Source organism: Tupaia chinensis, unplaced genomic scaffold (assembly GCF_000334495.1).
Source record: "Tupaia chinensis unplaced genomic scaffold, TupChi_1.0 Scaffold146187_1, whole genome shotgun sequence".
In the NCBI taxonomy this organism is placed as follows: Eukaryota; Metazoa; Chordata; class Mammalia; order Scandentia; family Tupaiidae; genus Tupaia; species Tupaia belangeri.
Window position 1 is genome coordinate 1,849,477 of NW_006206042.1, and position 15,528 is coordinate 1,865,004.

The window sequence follows — 15,528 nt, forward strand, 5'->3', positions numbered from 1 at the left end:
GCGCAGCTTCCCACACTCTTCCTTACCTGCTTTTAAGAACCCACCTATATGAGGGAGAAAGGACTTCAGATGCAAATACTTTCTGGTTATTCAAAAATAATTCTTTAAATTCTCCGGTGAAATGATGAACATGACATTTCTTAGCCATGTTGTTAAATATATTCACAAGGAAACTCCTGGAGACAACATGGGATGATGATAAACAGAAAACCTTTAGTGGAGATTCAGCTTGTATCAGTGTATGGTGCATACACTAGCACAGAATGTGGGAATGTGAAAAAGATACTTCCCTGGAGAAATCCACCCACTCTGTATCAGAATGCTTAAACTGTAGAGCACCTGTGAGTGTATGGAGTAATTGGTATGAGGAATCCTTAATAGGGAATATGTACATTAGCAAACTTGCTTAGAGTCAAACCTTGTGAGTATAGGCAGGGAGGGAAGCTTTTGGCAGGAGCTCTTACTGTCTTTTTCTGCATCAGCAAAAACAGAGTGGTGACAGATTCCACACCATGCTACACGCCATAGCAACTGCGGGATTGTATTAGAGTTTGCTGTTTGTGTGTATCTGTGTTGTAGTCACGCCAGAATGTTGAGGACTGATTTCACCAAGGGAAACTGGAAAAAGGAGTTGCTTGTGAATGAACGGTAAAGTGTCCCTCTAAAGACTAAAACAAGATCATATTAAGATGGTAGGGGCTGCTTCCAAGACACATGATTTATTGTTTGGTTGTTAAAAAAAAGCAAAATTGAATTGTTATGTTTACATTACCGCCTCCTCCCTGCCATTGTCCATTCAAGACACTTAGAATTTGTTCTTCTCAGAGACACTGAACTGTAATTATAAGGTACTTGTTGCCATGTTATAGTTCCTTACAATATAACAAGAAGGTGTAAAATAGATTTACTGCCATTATAGCCATGTAAAGATATGTGCACATACATAGGTGAGTGGATTGGAAGGGGATACTGAAGAAATAAACAAGCTGTTTTCTTAGGGGAGGGGAAGGAGAAAACATGGATATAATGAGAAAAGGAATAGAAGATCTAAAAGAACCAAAGATAACTTCTAGAAATAAAATAGCTGCAATAAAAAATTCACTAGAGATGAGATTATCCACAGACTAGGAACTACAGAAGAAAAGATCACTGAATTTTTTTTTTTGGAGAGGTTTTTGCTATAGGGCGCGTGCGCTTGCCAGACAGATAGAGACATAGAGACAGAAAGCGAGAAATCACCCCCCAGGGGGGATGGCCATGCCGCAATCCCTTCTCCTCCATTCTCCTCTCGGGATCTTGGGCACGCACGCACATGCGCCCAGCGTGAGTTTTAAGCCACCGGGTCTGGGACACGAACCACAGTCGACTACGTGGGAGTCCAGCAACATAGCCATTACGCTAACTGCTGGTTGCCAAGATCATTGAATTTGAGGACAAAGACAGAAACGATCTAAACTGGAGCAAGAGAAGTAAAAGACTGGAAATATAAATTGAGCTTCGGTAGCTTGTGGAAAAAGTTAAGTGGCCTAGCATAGCAGTAACTGGAGTGGTAAAGAATAGAAAAGAATGGGTACAGTAAAAACACCTGGATACATAATGGCAATGCTACTTTAATATTAGATAAAAATGATAAGCCCAGAACAATAAATTCAATGAAACATAAGAGAAACGCACACACACACTCCTTACTATAGCACATCAAAATCACATAGCTGAAACTGGTAACAAAGGGAAAAAAAATCTGAAAAGCAGCCAGAGAAAAAAGAAATTATATACACAGGTATACAGACAATAACCAGGCTTTTTGTTAAAAAAAAAAAAACAAGTCCAAAGACAATGGAACAATAATTTTAAAGTGTAGAAAGACAAAAATACTGCACAAAAATCTGCATAGAATTTTTTATATAGAGAAAATATGACTCAAAAGTGAGACTAGATAATTTTTAGACAAAGGCGAGAGAATTTATTATCAACATGTCTGTTCCACAAGAAATATTAAACTCTTTAAACAGGAGAAAAATGGTTGCAAATAAGAATGTGAATATAAGTAAAGGAATTAAGAAAGTCAATAGTAATAAATATATAGGTACATATAACACATGCTTTAAAAAACCACTTAAAATTTTTTTCCAGAAAGTGCATGCACTTGCCAGAGAGACAGAAAGAGGGAGAAGGAGAAAGCACCCCCAAGAGGGTGTGGTCATATCATAATTCCTTTTCCTCTATTTCTTCATCCAGTCAGGATTTTAGGCATAAGCAACACACATGACGTGTGTTTTCCAAGCCTCCAGGGTCAAGATTCAAACCACACAGTTGGCCATATAGGATCCAGTTTCTTGAACTACTTGACCACAGGGCCAGCTCTAAAAATCATTTTTAAATTTGATTTAAAAGTATGTAGAAGAGGAACCAGCAGGTGGCACAGTGGTGAAAGCATTAAACTCCCACATGGCCAAACGCAATTCAAGTCCTGAATCTGGTGGCTTAAAATTCACGCTAGGGTTTGTGTGTGTGTGCGTGTCCAAAATCTCAGGAAGAGAATGGAAGACAAGCGATTGCAGCATGGCCATCCATCATGGGGGGCGATTTCTTATTTTCCTTCTCACTGCCTCTTTCCGTCTTTCCAGAGAGTATGTGCAAAAGCTTATAAAAAAAAAGTATATAGGGGGCGTAGTGGCGCCCGCCCTATGGCAAAAAAAAGTATATAGTAGAGGGGCCAGCAGGGGATGCAGTGGTCAAGTCATTGGATTCCCACATGGTCAACCAGTCTGAGTCCCTGACCCAGTGGCTTGAAAAATTTAGCTGGGTGTGTGTGCATTTGTGCACCAAATCCCAAGAAGTGAATGGAAGAGAAGGGATTGCAGTGTGTCCATACTCCCTAGGGGATGATTTCTCACTTTCCCTCTCTCTATCTCTCTCCAGCAAGCACACACATCCCATGGCAAAAACCTAAGAAAAAAGAAAGCATCCAGTAGAGTCTAAAATAAGTAGAAATGGAATATAAGAAAAGAGCAGCACAATGAATAGGAGGTAGATGTGGAAGTACATCATTGGAATGTTACATTACGCGTGAGGTGTCACAAGGATTTCTGCAGGTGTACTCCGACAAGTTAAAGATGGATATCCATGGGAACCAGCAGTTAGCGTAATGGCTATGTCGCTGGACTCCCACGTAGTCGACCGCGGTTCGTGTCCCGGACCCGGTGGCTTAAAACTCACGCCGGGTGCGTGTGCGTGCGTGCCCAAGATCCCGAGAGGAGAATGGAGGAGAAGGGATTGCGGCGTGGCCATCCCCCCTGGGGGGTGATTTCTCGCTTTCTGTCTCTATGTCTCTCTCTGTCTGTCTGGCGAGCGCACGCGCCCTACAGTGAAAATCTCTCAAAAAAAAAAAAAAAAAGATGGATATCCATTAGAAAACCCCTGAGCAACCATTTAAGAGCAAAACAAAGAAATATAGATAATAAGCCAATATTGGAGATAAGGTGAAATCTTAAAACATATTCAATTAATCAAAATAATACAGGATAAAGAAAAAATGGAACAAAGAAGAAGATCAAATAGTAAAATAATAGATTAAGTCCAACTGAATTTACAGTTCCATTAAGTCTAACTGCCATGAATACTCCAATTAAAATGGAGAGACTGTCAGGGAAAAAAGTAAGACTTAACTATAAACTTTCTAGATGAAGCATACTTCAGTACAAAAAGAAACATGAGTTAAAAGTAAAACAAGGGCCAACAGGTGGCTTGGTGGTTAAGCAGCTGAATCTCACATTATCAGTTTTCCTGTTTAAGTCCCTGTGGCTTCCAAAACTCACGTCCGAAATCCCATAGAAGGGAGGAACAGAGAAAGGATTGCTGTGCAATCATTCTCTATGGGGGTGTTTTCTCTCTTTATCTCTTTCTCTCTCTCAAGTGAGTGCATACACTCTCTTGCAAAATTAAAAAAAAAAAAAAAAGAAGAAGACGAAGAAAGAGAAAGAAAGAAAGAAATCAAAGGATAGGGCCAGTCCTTTAGTGTTGGCTAGGTGCTGTTCAGAGGAGGCCAGTTCTCATGGGCTGGCCAGGGTGTGAATTCTGGCCCTGTCAGCTTCCTGCCACATGCACATTTATGTCTACGATACTAATGAGATGGGAAAATAGGAGGAAGAAATATTGTGGAATAATTAGGCCCCACTGGGAGGGTTCTCTCTCTTTCTCTTTCCTTCTTTCTTTTTCCTTTAGCATAAAACGTTTTCAAGAGTAAAAGGATGAAAACTTATATATTGTGCAAACACTAAATATAAGAACACTACAGTGGCTATGTTAATATTGGACCTATTAAATATCTTTAAAGGAATAGTACCAGATATGAGAGAGATTTCACAATGGTAAAAGAGGCAATTAATAAAAAGGACATAATTTAAGACAGTCGTAAATCTAAACACATCTGATAACTTGGCTTTAAAACACACGATACAAAAACTGACAAAACCAAAAGGAGAATGAAAAATTCATAATTACAGCTGAAAATTTCAATAGCCCTCTCTAAATAATCCATGTAACGAGTAGACAGAAAATAAGTAAAAATATGGAAGACTTGAACTACAGTTTCAACCAGCTTGCCCTAATTGCCACTTATAAAACACTTTATCTAACATCAGCAGAACAAACATTCTCTTCAAGTGTTCATGAAACATTTACCAAGATAGACCACTTTATGAGCTTTAATACAAATATCAATAAATTTAAAAGCATTAACATGATACAAAATACCTTCTAATTCCATAATGGAATTCCATTCAAAATTAATAACAGTTGTATATGGAAAATTCAGAAATATTTAGAAATTAAACAATATACTTTTAACGTATTTTATAGGTCAAAAAGGAAATCATGAGGACAACTGGAATGTGTTTTGAACTGAATATAAATGAAAGCACAAGATATTAAAAGCTTTTGTAATAAATTTAAAGCAGTTCTTAGAGATAATTTTGTAGCTTGGACTACTTATACTGATGAGGAAAAAGGTGCAAATTCAGTGATCTAAGATTCCAAATTAATAGGCTAAAAGGAAGAGGAAATCAAAACCAAATTGAATAGAAGAAAATAAATAATAAAGATGGAAGATCAAATCAATGAAATGAAAACAAATATAAAATCAATGATAAACTAGCTAGGCAAATCAAGAAAGAAGAGACACAGTTAAGGACGGACTTAACTATAGATTGTATAAGTGCAAAAAGATTAAAAATGAATATGGAAAACTTGTGCAAATAAATTCAATTACTTAATGAATTGAATACATCCCATGAAAGTTACACATTGTCCTATTTGACTCTATAATAAGTAGAATATCTGAATGGCTTTATAGCTTTTAAATTAATTAATTTAAACTTTCCTGCAAAGAATGTTCCAGGTCTCAAAAGCACCACTGGCAAATACTATCAGAATTTAAGACCCAGCCACAGCAGCAGAAGTGGGAGGGTGCCACTACTCCGTAGTCGAGGCTGCGCGTTAGGGCTGGGCTAGATCCTCAGCTAACTTAGGAGGTTGGCCAAGGTCCTATCACTGGGAGACTGGGGTAGGTGGATCACAGAGTGACAAGACTCTTTCAAAAATGCCTTTGTTGTTCCCTCTCACAAGCTCTCTCATTAAAAAAAGAAAAAGGAAAAAAATAATTTATGGGGGCTGGCAGGTGGCATGGTGGTTAAGGCACTGAACTCCGACATGGCCAACTATGGTTGAGTCCTGGACTTGGCAGCTTGCTTTCTCATTTTTTTCCTTTCTCTCTCTCACTCTCCCTATATCTCTGTGGTCAGATGACTAATAATAATAATGTAATAATAATATAATATTAAATACAATTAAATAATCCTAAAAGAGATTTATAGAAAAATTTGTCTGAATTAGTCAAAAGCTTCTAGATTAGAGAGGAGGTGAGAATATGTGTGATTTCATTTTATGAGGTCAGATTTATTTGGACCAAAGTCAAAGTGTTTATACAGAGAGTTACATATAAGCTTCCTTAGAAGAAAATCGACAAATACTTAGAAATTACAAAGTTTCATAGTTTTATCACTTACATTTCCATCTTTGATTCATTTTGATTTTTTTGTTTATAGGCGAGGTAGGAAGTGAACTTCCTTCTTGTACAGGTGAATATCTAGTTGTCCCGGCACCATATGATAAATAAGACTATTTTTCTTATAAAATTTTTGGCACTCATGCTGGAAGTCAGTTGGTCAAAAGGTGTATGCCCAGAAAGATCCTCATTTCCATTTCATTTATCTCTGAGCCCACTTATGCCAGTAGCACACAGTCTTGATTACTGTAGCTTTGTCATACGATTTTAAAATTGGGACATGTGAGTTCTCCAACTCTGTTCCTTTTCAAGATTATTTGGGTTATTCATGAACTTTAAAAAAGGATAACCGATTATGTAAAGTTAAAATAAACCAATGTATTACTAGTTCTATATGCAGAAGAAAAATGAATTACCGATAGCACAATGAAGAGAAAGGGGTAAACTATTCGTTTCTTGTACATGAAAATGACATGTAAATTCAGAAAAGACTTTGAAAACTTAAATGTTCATACTGTAAACCCTTGGGTTAAAATGAAAATAAGTAAGAAGGAGGAGAGGGAAGGCGACAGAAAACAAATACAGCAGATACAATGCAAAATAAAGCAAGAGAGAAGGAACAAAAGACCAACGTAAAGCGGGTAGAAGATAAATGCTCTGTGGGAGACTTAACAAATACTTTAATATAAGTGAGCTAGACACTCCAATTAAAAAACAAAGACAGTGAACACTAATAAAAAGTGATCTCTGATATGACGTTATAAGAAAGGCACTTTAAATATAAATACCAGATAGATTAAAAGTAAATAGGGGGAAAGTATGGGCCATGCAGAGACTGACCGTAATAGCTTTCAGAGGAATATCGTATCAGGCAAAATAGAGTTCAACACAAAGAATACTAGCATAGATGACCAGGAACATTTTAAAATGACAAAAGGATTAATGAATCAAAAAGAAATAATGGTCTTAAATATCTATGTGGCTAATACCAGAGATTCAAAATAAATGGCAAGAATATTGATAAACTTGAAATAAAAACAGATAAATCCATAATTATAGCTAGATATTTTAACAATTCTCTCTCAATAATTGATTCAAAGTAGGTATAAAATCAGTACAGATATAGAAGAAAAAGAAAATATTAAAGAAACAATTAGATAGGAGCAATGAGTTCTAATGTTCAATGGCACTGCAGGGCAACTATAGTTAACAGCAATTTAGTGTTTATTTCAAAATAGCTAGAAAAGAGGATTTTGAATGTTTCCGATACAAAGAACAGAGAGGTGACACATATGCTACTTATCCTGATTGGATCATTACACATTTACACATTTATTTCACCATTCCCCACGAATATGCACAATGTGCAATTTTTACTGGTCAATAAAATATAGTGACAATCAAAAAAAAATAAAAGAAGTATGGGTAAAGAAAGAAGATATTGAAGAATAACGAAAACGTACATTTTCCACTAATTTGACCTCATAGTAATTTACAAAATACTTCATTTTAAATTGGCTGAATACACATTCTTTTTAAATATTCATGAAACATTCATCAAGGTAGACCATTTGCTGAGGTTTAAAATAAGTCTAAGTACACTTAAAAGGATTAAAATGACATACTGTATCTCCTATTATCATAAACATTAAATTAGGAGTCAATAACAGAAAGATATGCAGAAAAGACCTGAGTGTTTGAAACATAAACACCACGTTTCTAAATACTCGATGGACCAAAGAAGAAATCACAAGGAGAATGAGAACATATTTTCAATCGAGTGAAAACAAAAAAATATCAAAATGTGTATGGTGCTACTATAGCAGAACTTAGGGACAAACCGTAGCATTCAATTTTTATTAGGTTGGCAGGAAGCTTGCGGCATTTTTTTCAATGCAAAACTGCATCTTGGCTTTCCTAACAATCTAATATATAAGAAAGAATTATCGTAATTTTAGTCACACCATTACAATAATGATATTTTATTTAAAGAAATTTTTTGAGAAATTTTTTGCTATAGAATGTGTGTACTTCCCAGAGACACAGAAAAAGACAGAACATGAGAAATCATCCCCCAGGGCTATGGCCTTCTCCTCCAATCTCCTCCTGGGACTTTGGGCATGTATGTACCCACTCCTGGTGTGAGTTTTAAGCCTCCAGGTCAGGGACTCGAACCTCAATTGACTACGTGGAAGTTCAGCAATATAACCGTTATGCCATCTGCAACTGATTACGTGGAAGTACAGCAACATAACCATTATGCCATCTGCTGGTCTCTTATTTTAAAATGTTTTAATGTCAAAAAGTTTTATTAGAAAAGAAGAAAAATGTGGTTGAACCTAGGAAATCTTTTCCTAAAGAAATTTGTTGAGCGCCTACTACGTTTGTGCTAGGCACTCACAATTCTTTATTGGTTTATCAGTAGCAAGGTTTTTAACATGAGAACGGAAAAGAACCTGGTGAAATTCAAGCTATTAAAGTGAAGATTGTGGAGAATAATTTTACAAAATCAGCAATTTACTGAGTCCATTTTTTCCCTGACATGATACTGACTCCACAGCTTCATTTATGAAATCTCAGCAGTTTCACACCCTTTTCAGACTGTGCCCTGTGAAGCAGAAATTATTTGTGGAGTTGTCTTTAGCGCCAGGTTTGGGGCAGCAATAAGGACACATTTTCTCCAGAGAAGAGCAGACTAGAAAGGAAGGGCAAAGTATAAGGACCTGGAGGGTTAAGTGGAAAGACCTGTTAGACCTTAATAAAACAGACGGGAGAGGGAAAGGGAGGGTGCTGCATAAGGTTGGATCTGAATACAGGAGAGACTGGAAGTCCCATGGAAATGTATAAAGTATGATCCCCAGCATAGTGAGGGCAGGGTTATCCAAGTCTTTCCTGAGCCAGGGATGCAGGGAAGAGACCAATCACGCCGCCACTGTAAGCATCCAGTGTATTCTAAGTCCTCTGCACCACAGTGTCCATGTGAGTGACTCAGAGTTCACAGTTCATTGTAATAAAGGGCCTGGAAGAGCAAAAACACCCCACTGAACCAAATGTTGGCTCTTTGGAAAAGAGGGAGAGGAACACGTCTATAAAGACAGATGAAAAGGGACATAGTACACAGCAGATCATGTCAGGAACTTCAAAAGGGAGGTTTTATACAGTTAAGTGATAGTGGCAGAGAAATTGGAAGCTTCTGGAGACCAGAAATTATGTTCTATATTTGTTTACATGCACCTCTGCACCTAGGAATGCTTAGGGTATGTAGTGCGTACTCAAAAAGCACCAGGACGGGCCAGAAGGTGGCGTGGTAAGGCACTGGACTCCCACATTGCAAGCTACAGTTCGAGCCCCAGACCTGGTGGCTTGAAAATCATGCCAGGAGCATGTATGTATGTGCCCCAAATCCCCAAAAGAGAATGGAGAAGAAAAGATTGCAGCATGGCTATTCCCTTCTGGGGGGTGATTTTGCACTTTCCCTCTCTTTCTCACTGTATCTCTCTTGAAAATGCATGTGCCCTACAACCCAGACCTAAAAACAAACAAATAGACAAACAAAAAATCAAAAAAGAAACACCAGGAATGAAGAAGGAAAAGAGAAAAGGAAGGAAGACAGAGAAAAAGGAAGATAGAGGGCATTGTTTGGAAAAGGACGGTTCTAAGCAGGGTGAGAGCAGGGACCTGCATGCCCTAAGGATCTGTTCTATAGCCCACATGGCCAGAATTCACTGAATCCTATAGCTGCAAAGAGCCTACCGGGGGCAATGGGAAGGTCAGATATAGCTGTCCTTTCAGAGTGAGATGGGAATCTCCAGACTAGGACTCCTGAGGAACTAGGCTGTCGGCTGTATTCATTTTTTGTCTGGCTATTCTCTGCTATGAAGGTTTTCATGCGATCCTGGGGTTTCTCATTATTGGAATCTGGGTTATAGATGTTGGGAAGCAGGTGGTAACTGATATTTTTAATAATTAATTACCATTGATTCCTCAGCCAAAGGTTATTCCCTTCTTACCTCTCAGAAGCTCTGACTCTTGGCATCTGTGAGTAAGTGAAAAATTCCCAAATTACTGATACTCTGCCACCCTCTCCACATCACACCCTAGATATGTAAGCATTCAAACCTCTGAGCCCTGTGACAGAAACTTCCAGTAGCTAGTGACACTCAGTGCTTCGTAAAGGTGCTGCACCACTGTGCCCGTGCTTCTGCTAGACGTGGATTTTGCTCGGACAGGTGGGGGAGGTCATCAGTAAAGGGAGGAAGGAAATGGCTAATAAGAAAATTTAGTTTTTTTCTAAATATTTTTCTGCATTTTTCTTCTGAGCCATACATAAGAAGGGGTTCTTGTTCTTTAGAGAATCTATTATTTACTACTTGAGTTTGGTTCTATGACTGGAGGAACTACTGCAGAAATTAACCCTCACCGATTTCTTCTTTACTTGTAGGATTGTTTTCTCTGACACAAGTACACTGAATTTGTACTCCTTAGGTCCAGAATTGGAAAACTCAGTTTGTACATTAGCTTATGATATTGCTTCCAAAATTGTTGGAGACTTAATTACCCCAGTGCTCTTCGGTTCTAGCTTTAGGAGTACTCCTGAGACATTGCTGGGCTCTGGGTGACAGAGACGCCCTGATGAGGAAAGATGGCTGCCAGTGATACTCAAGGTGGCTCACCTCAACTGTGCTGAGGCAGGAATGGGATTCCTATGGAAATGGGTTTCACAATGACCAGTTCTTTATGGAAGTTTAATTTGACTATTTGAGATTCTGTATCTTCAGGATATATGAGACCCATCTTCAGTTCTGTTCTTTTTTTGGAGAGGTTTTTGCTATAGGGCACATGCACTTGCCAGAAAGACAGAGAGACAGAGAGACAGAAAGCGAGAAATCACTCCCCAGGGGGGATGGCCATGCCGCAGTCCCTTCTCCTCCATTCTCCTCTTGGGATCCTGGGCACGCACGCACACACGCCGGGTGTGAGTTTAAGCCACTGTGTCCGGGACTCGAACTGCGGTCGACTACATGGGAATCCAGCGACATAGCCATGATGCTAACTGCTGGTCCCTCCAGTTCTAATATTACAGAGTGGTAGGAAAGAGTTCATCGTTGAACTCTGCTGTGCAATGATTTGTATCAACAATCCCCGTCCAAGAACTGGGAAATAAATGTGACTGGAATTTGAATGGCACCACTATTAGAATCTCTTCCTTATATTTCTGCTACTTCTTTTGCATTGCTTATATTTCAAGTTCCCTGTTAAACTCAGTTAATTTTTAAATGCCTTGTTGAGCTTGTTAAATGATTTTTTTTCCTAAATAGAGGGCTTTTATGTATAGTTATTAAGCTCTTCATTAATCAGCTCTTTATTACCCTGAGCAGCAAAGAATTAAGGAGTAAACCAAAATATATTTTGAACAGCCAGAATGATGTCACAAAATAAATCTATGTTCTACAATGTATTTGCAATATTTTCTTCTGGGATTAGTTTGCTAAGAATTTCCTCACGAATGGTTGCTGAATTTCATGAAAGGCTTTTTCCACATCTATTGAGATGATGATAGGCTTCTTATTTCTGTAATTGTGGTGAATTAAATTGATTGATTTTAAAGTGCAATTTTTATTCCTGGAATAAATCCAATGTACTTGTGATGTCTTACCAGGTTTAAATATTTCTGTTGTCCTCAGATTTTGCTATCAGGTTACACTTTTTTTTTTAAGTCTTTTCTTTTTTTTTTTAATTGCTGGAGGACATGCATGCTTGCCAGAGAGACAGATGGTGGGGAGAGGGGGACAAGGAGAAAGCACACAATATGGGACGTGGTCATGCCACATTCCCTTCTCCTCCATTTCTCCATCTTTTTGGGATTTTGAGCATGCATGCACACACGCCTGGTGCATCTTCCAAGCTGCTGAGGCCAGGATTTAAACCATGGTTGGCTATGTGGGATACAGGTCTCTTAACCACTAGGCTATGGGGATGGCTCAGTTTTCAGGTTATACTATTGTCCAATAAATTGGGAGAAGTTTCTTTATTTTTATTCTTTAGAGAAGTTGTTTTAAGATGGGCTTTTTTTTTTTTTTTTTTTTTTAAGATTGGCATTCATGATGAACTACTAGGCCAGGTATTTCTTTATAGAAGATTTTTGTTTTTAAAGAGATTTTAGCTACAGGGCACATGCACTCATAAGAGAGACAAAGACAGGCAGTAAGTGAGAAATTATCTCCCAGGGAGGATGGCCATGATGAAATCTCTTCTCCTCCATTCTTCTCTTGGTATCTTGGGCACGCATGCACACATGCCTGGTGTGGGCTTTAAGCCGCTGAATCTAGGACTCGAACTATAGTCAACTATGTGGGAGTCCAGCAACGTAACCATTACTCCATCTGCTGGTTCCTAGAAGAATTTTTAATATGCATTCAATTTCTTAAATATTAGTCAGAATTTGTGGATTATTTTTGTGTGTGTGTTAGATTTTGTGAGTTCTATTTTTTCCAGGTTTATTTTACCTAAAATTTTTCAATTTTTTTTTTGAGAAGTATTTGCTATAGGGTGTGTGCGCTCACCAGACAGACAGACAGAGACAGAGAGACAGAAAGCGAGAAATCACCCCAAGAGGGGATGGCCACGCCGCAATCTCTTCTCCTCCATTCTCCTCTCAGGATCTTGGGCATGCACACACGCACACACGCCCAGTGTGAGTTTAAGTCACCAGGTCCGGGACTCAAACCACGGTCGACTACATGGGAGTCCAGCAACATAGCCATTATGCTAACTGCTAGTCCCTTAAACTTTTTCAAATTTTTGATATGAAATTATCTATAATATCTTATAACCTTTTATATCTCTATAGGGTTATGATATTTTTAAGACTTGTTTTACTTCTTAATTTGTCTAGGTAAGGCTTATAGGCTTCATTAATTTTTTAATCAACAAACTTTTGACATTGTTTATCTTCTCTATTTTATGTTTATTTTCTATTAGTTGAATTTTTGCTTTCATCTTACTAGTTCCTCTATTTAATTTCTTTAGGTTCAAATTGCTGTTAGTTTTCTAACTTCTTGCATTGTAGACCCTTAGTTGGATTCAAGTTATGAATTCTTAGTTGCTTTTAGTCTTCTTTTCTTACGTGCATTTAAGGCTATATATCTGACAAATCTTGTATGTCTTATCATTATTATGATTCAGATAAATTGTTTTCTAACTGCCATTGAGATTTATTTCTCACTCATTGGTTAAGAAATATATTTCTTAATTTTATAATTTATTTTGAATAAAATTCCTTTACAAGCCAGAGACTACATGCTGTATGATTTCAATTCCTTGAAGTTTTTTTTGAGATTTGCTTTATGACCTAGCACATAGTGAATTTGGAAAAGGTACTAACATCATTTGTAGCATTTTTTCAACACAGTTTTGATTTTATCATGGCCTATATCCTTCCCACATGCAAACACATGTCTCAGAGGAACATAATTTAGCCTTAGTTCCATGAATGAACTTAGTCTAGAAGTAATTTCATTGTTGTAATCAGTGATATTTATTGGTCAGATGAGCATTGGCCAACCTTGCTCAATGGGCAGTAAAGGCAAGTCTGTTGAAGGATTTGTCTGAAAGAGTTACAATCATCTTGTTAACATGGTGGACAAAGAGAGGGGCTCAGGGAACCAGTAGATGGTGTAATGGTTATGTCGCTAGACTCCCACACAGTCAACCATGGTTTGAGTCCTGGACCCAGTGGTTTGAAACTCACACCACGTACATGTGTGTATGCCCAAGATCCTGAGAGGAGAATGGAGGAGAAGGGATTGTGGAGTGGCCATTCCCCTAGGGGATGATTTCTTGCTGTCTGTCTCTCTGTCTCTCTCTGTCTCTCTGTCAAGCACACACATCCTATAGCAAAAAGTCTCTAATAGAAAATATAAAAAGAGAGGGGCTCAGTATTACCCTTCTTTGCGATGGCTCCCACTTAGAGAGGTTAAAGTTATCTTTTTCTTTTAAATTTCCTTCTACAAAGACCTATCACTTGTTCCTGTGCTTCAGAAACCAGGATTCCCTCTGCCTGCTCCCTTCCCCAATATCCTCAATCTCAAAGACATCACTTAGATGCATGTTTTTTGCTTCTGTTAGGTTCTTCCTCACTTGTGTGAAGAACACTTTGGTTTGAACTCAGGCCCCCACAGTACAACCATTCAACACTACCCATGGCACTCCACTCAGAACTAGTAAGGGCAAATGTGGATGGAGTTCCTCAGTGCAAACATAAAAGGGCACATATTCCTAGTGACCAAGTTGGTGTGGGAAAGCTGTAGTTAATTAGGGAGATTTTAAGTCTTTCTGTCAGAGAAGATTCTAACTAGTAAATACCACTCTTTACTTTCCCCAGGAAACTTCCTGATAAACTTCATCTTCCAGTTTGATTCCAGAGTATAGTATGAAAGTCTTTTAGTTCATCAAAACTTAATGCCGATACATTGGCAAGATTTTCTGCCATCATTTAGAATGCTGCCCACAGGTCTCCTGCAAGCTACCTCATGGTCCCACCCCAAACAGGTCAGGGGTTGATACCTGTCATTTTCAACACCCACAATTACTCTAAAACACCTTCTTGTCTTCCAGAGATCTGACTACAGCTGCATATTCTAAGGTCAAACTAATGAGACTGGTGTTCTGGTGCAGTCTTTGACAACGTTCTTACAGTGAATGATGAACCACCAAAACTTCTGAGACAGAAACCTTCAGAAGCCATGCTTACCTTTACTGGGAAAATGTGCTCGTCTGTCAGTATGGACACGACACAGTCCAGCTTCTTCAAGGCAGTGTTTCACTGCAAGGTATGTTTAAAATGCCCCTCCAAAGTGCTTCTGAATATATCATCTACATTCGAGAGCATACTAGGAAGTTTACAATTCAAAATTCTCCCATCTGTTGAAAGCTGTCAGGGCTCTAGAGATAAAAACAAGCATTTTAAATGAAAATTCCAATTGAGACAAACATTTGATGACTTTTATTTTTCTTGTCTTGTTAAGCATGTGTTTCTGGTGATACACACCTGTTAAATCCAGCCCTAAAAATGACTGGCTCCTTACCAAGTTGTTCTAAAATATCTTGTATTGGTCATTACTTGTCCATTAGTTCAACATCATATAAACCAGTCACACTATAAAGCTTCCAGATTGCTCATGTCACCTCAGATGAAAATGCATTCAAACCCTGAGACTCAAATACGGAGCTACAATATAGTTTAAATGGTCTGTTCCATCATTTATGCTTGACCTAGAACTCTTCTTGAGTAAGTGTTCCTTAAGGCATGGGCATGCTCTCTGTGCTGCAGCTCATGTAAGAATGTCCTTATCTGAGATTTTCCTTTGTGTGTATCAACTTTTTATGCACTGGGAAATCACTGAATACAAAGGTATCTATCTTAGTTCCCCATCATCCTCTTTCAGCCCCAACACACATGCTCT

At 38.2% G+C, this 15,528-nt stretch overlaps 1 long non-coding RNA gene across 1 annotated transcript in view; it reads left to right on the plus strand.

Moving 5' to 3' along the window:
* Positions 1-15,528, plus strand: part of LOC114006214 (uncharacterized) — a 120,338-nt gene that overhangs the window by 88,183 nt on the left and 16,627 nt on the right. The window contains exon 2 of the long non-coding RNA XR_003547968.1: positions 14,681-14,895. This is a non-coding gene — a long non-coding RNA (uncharacterized LOC114006214). The remainder of the gene's footprint in view (positions 1-14,680; positions 14,896-15,528) is intronic.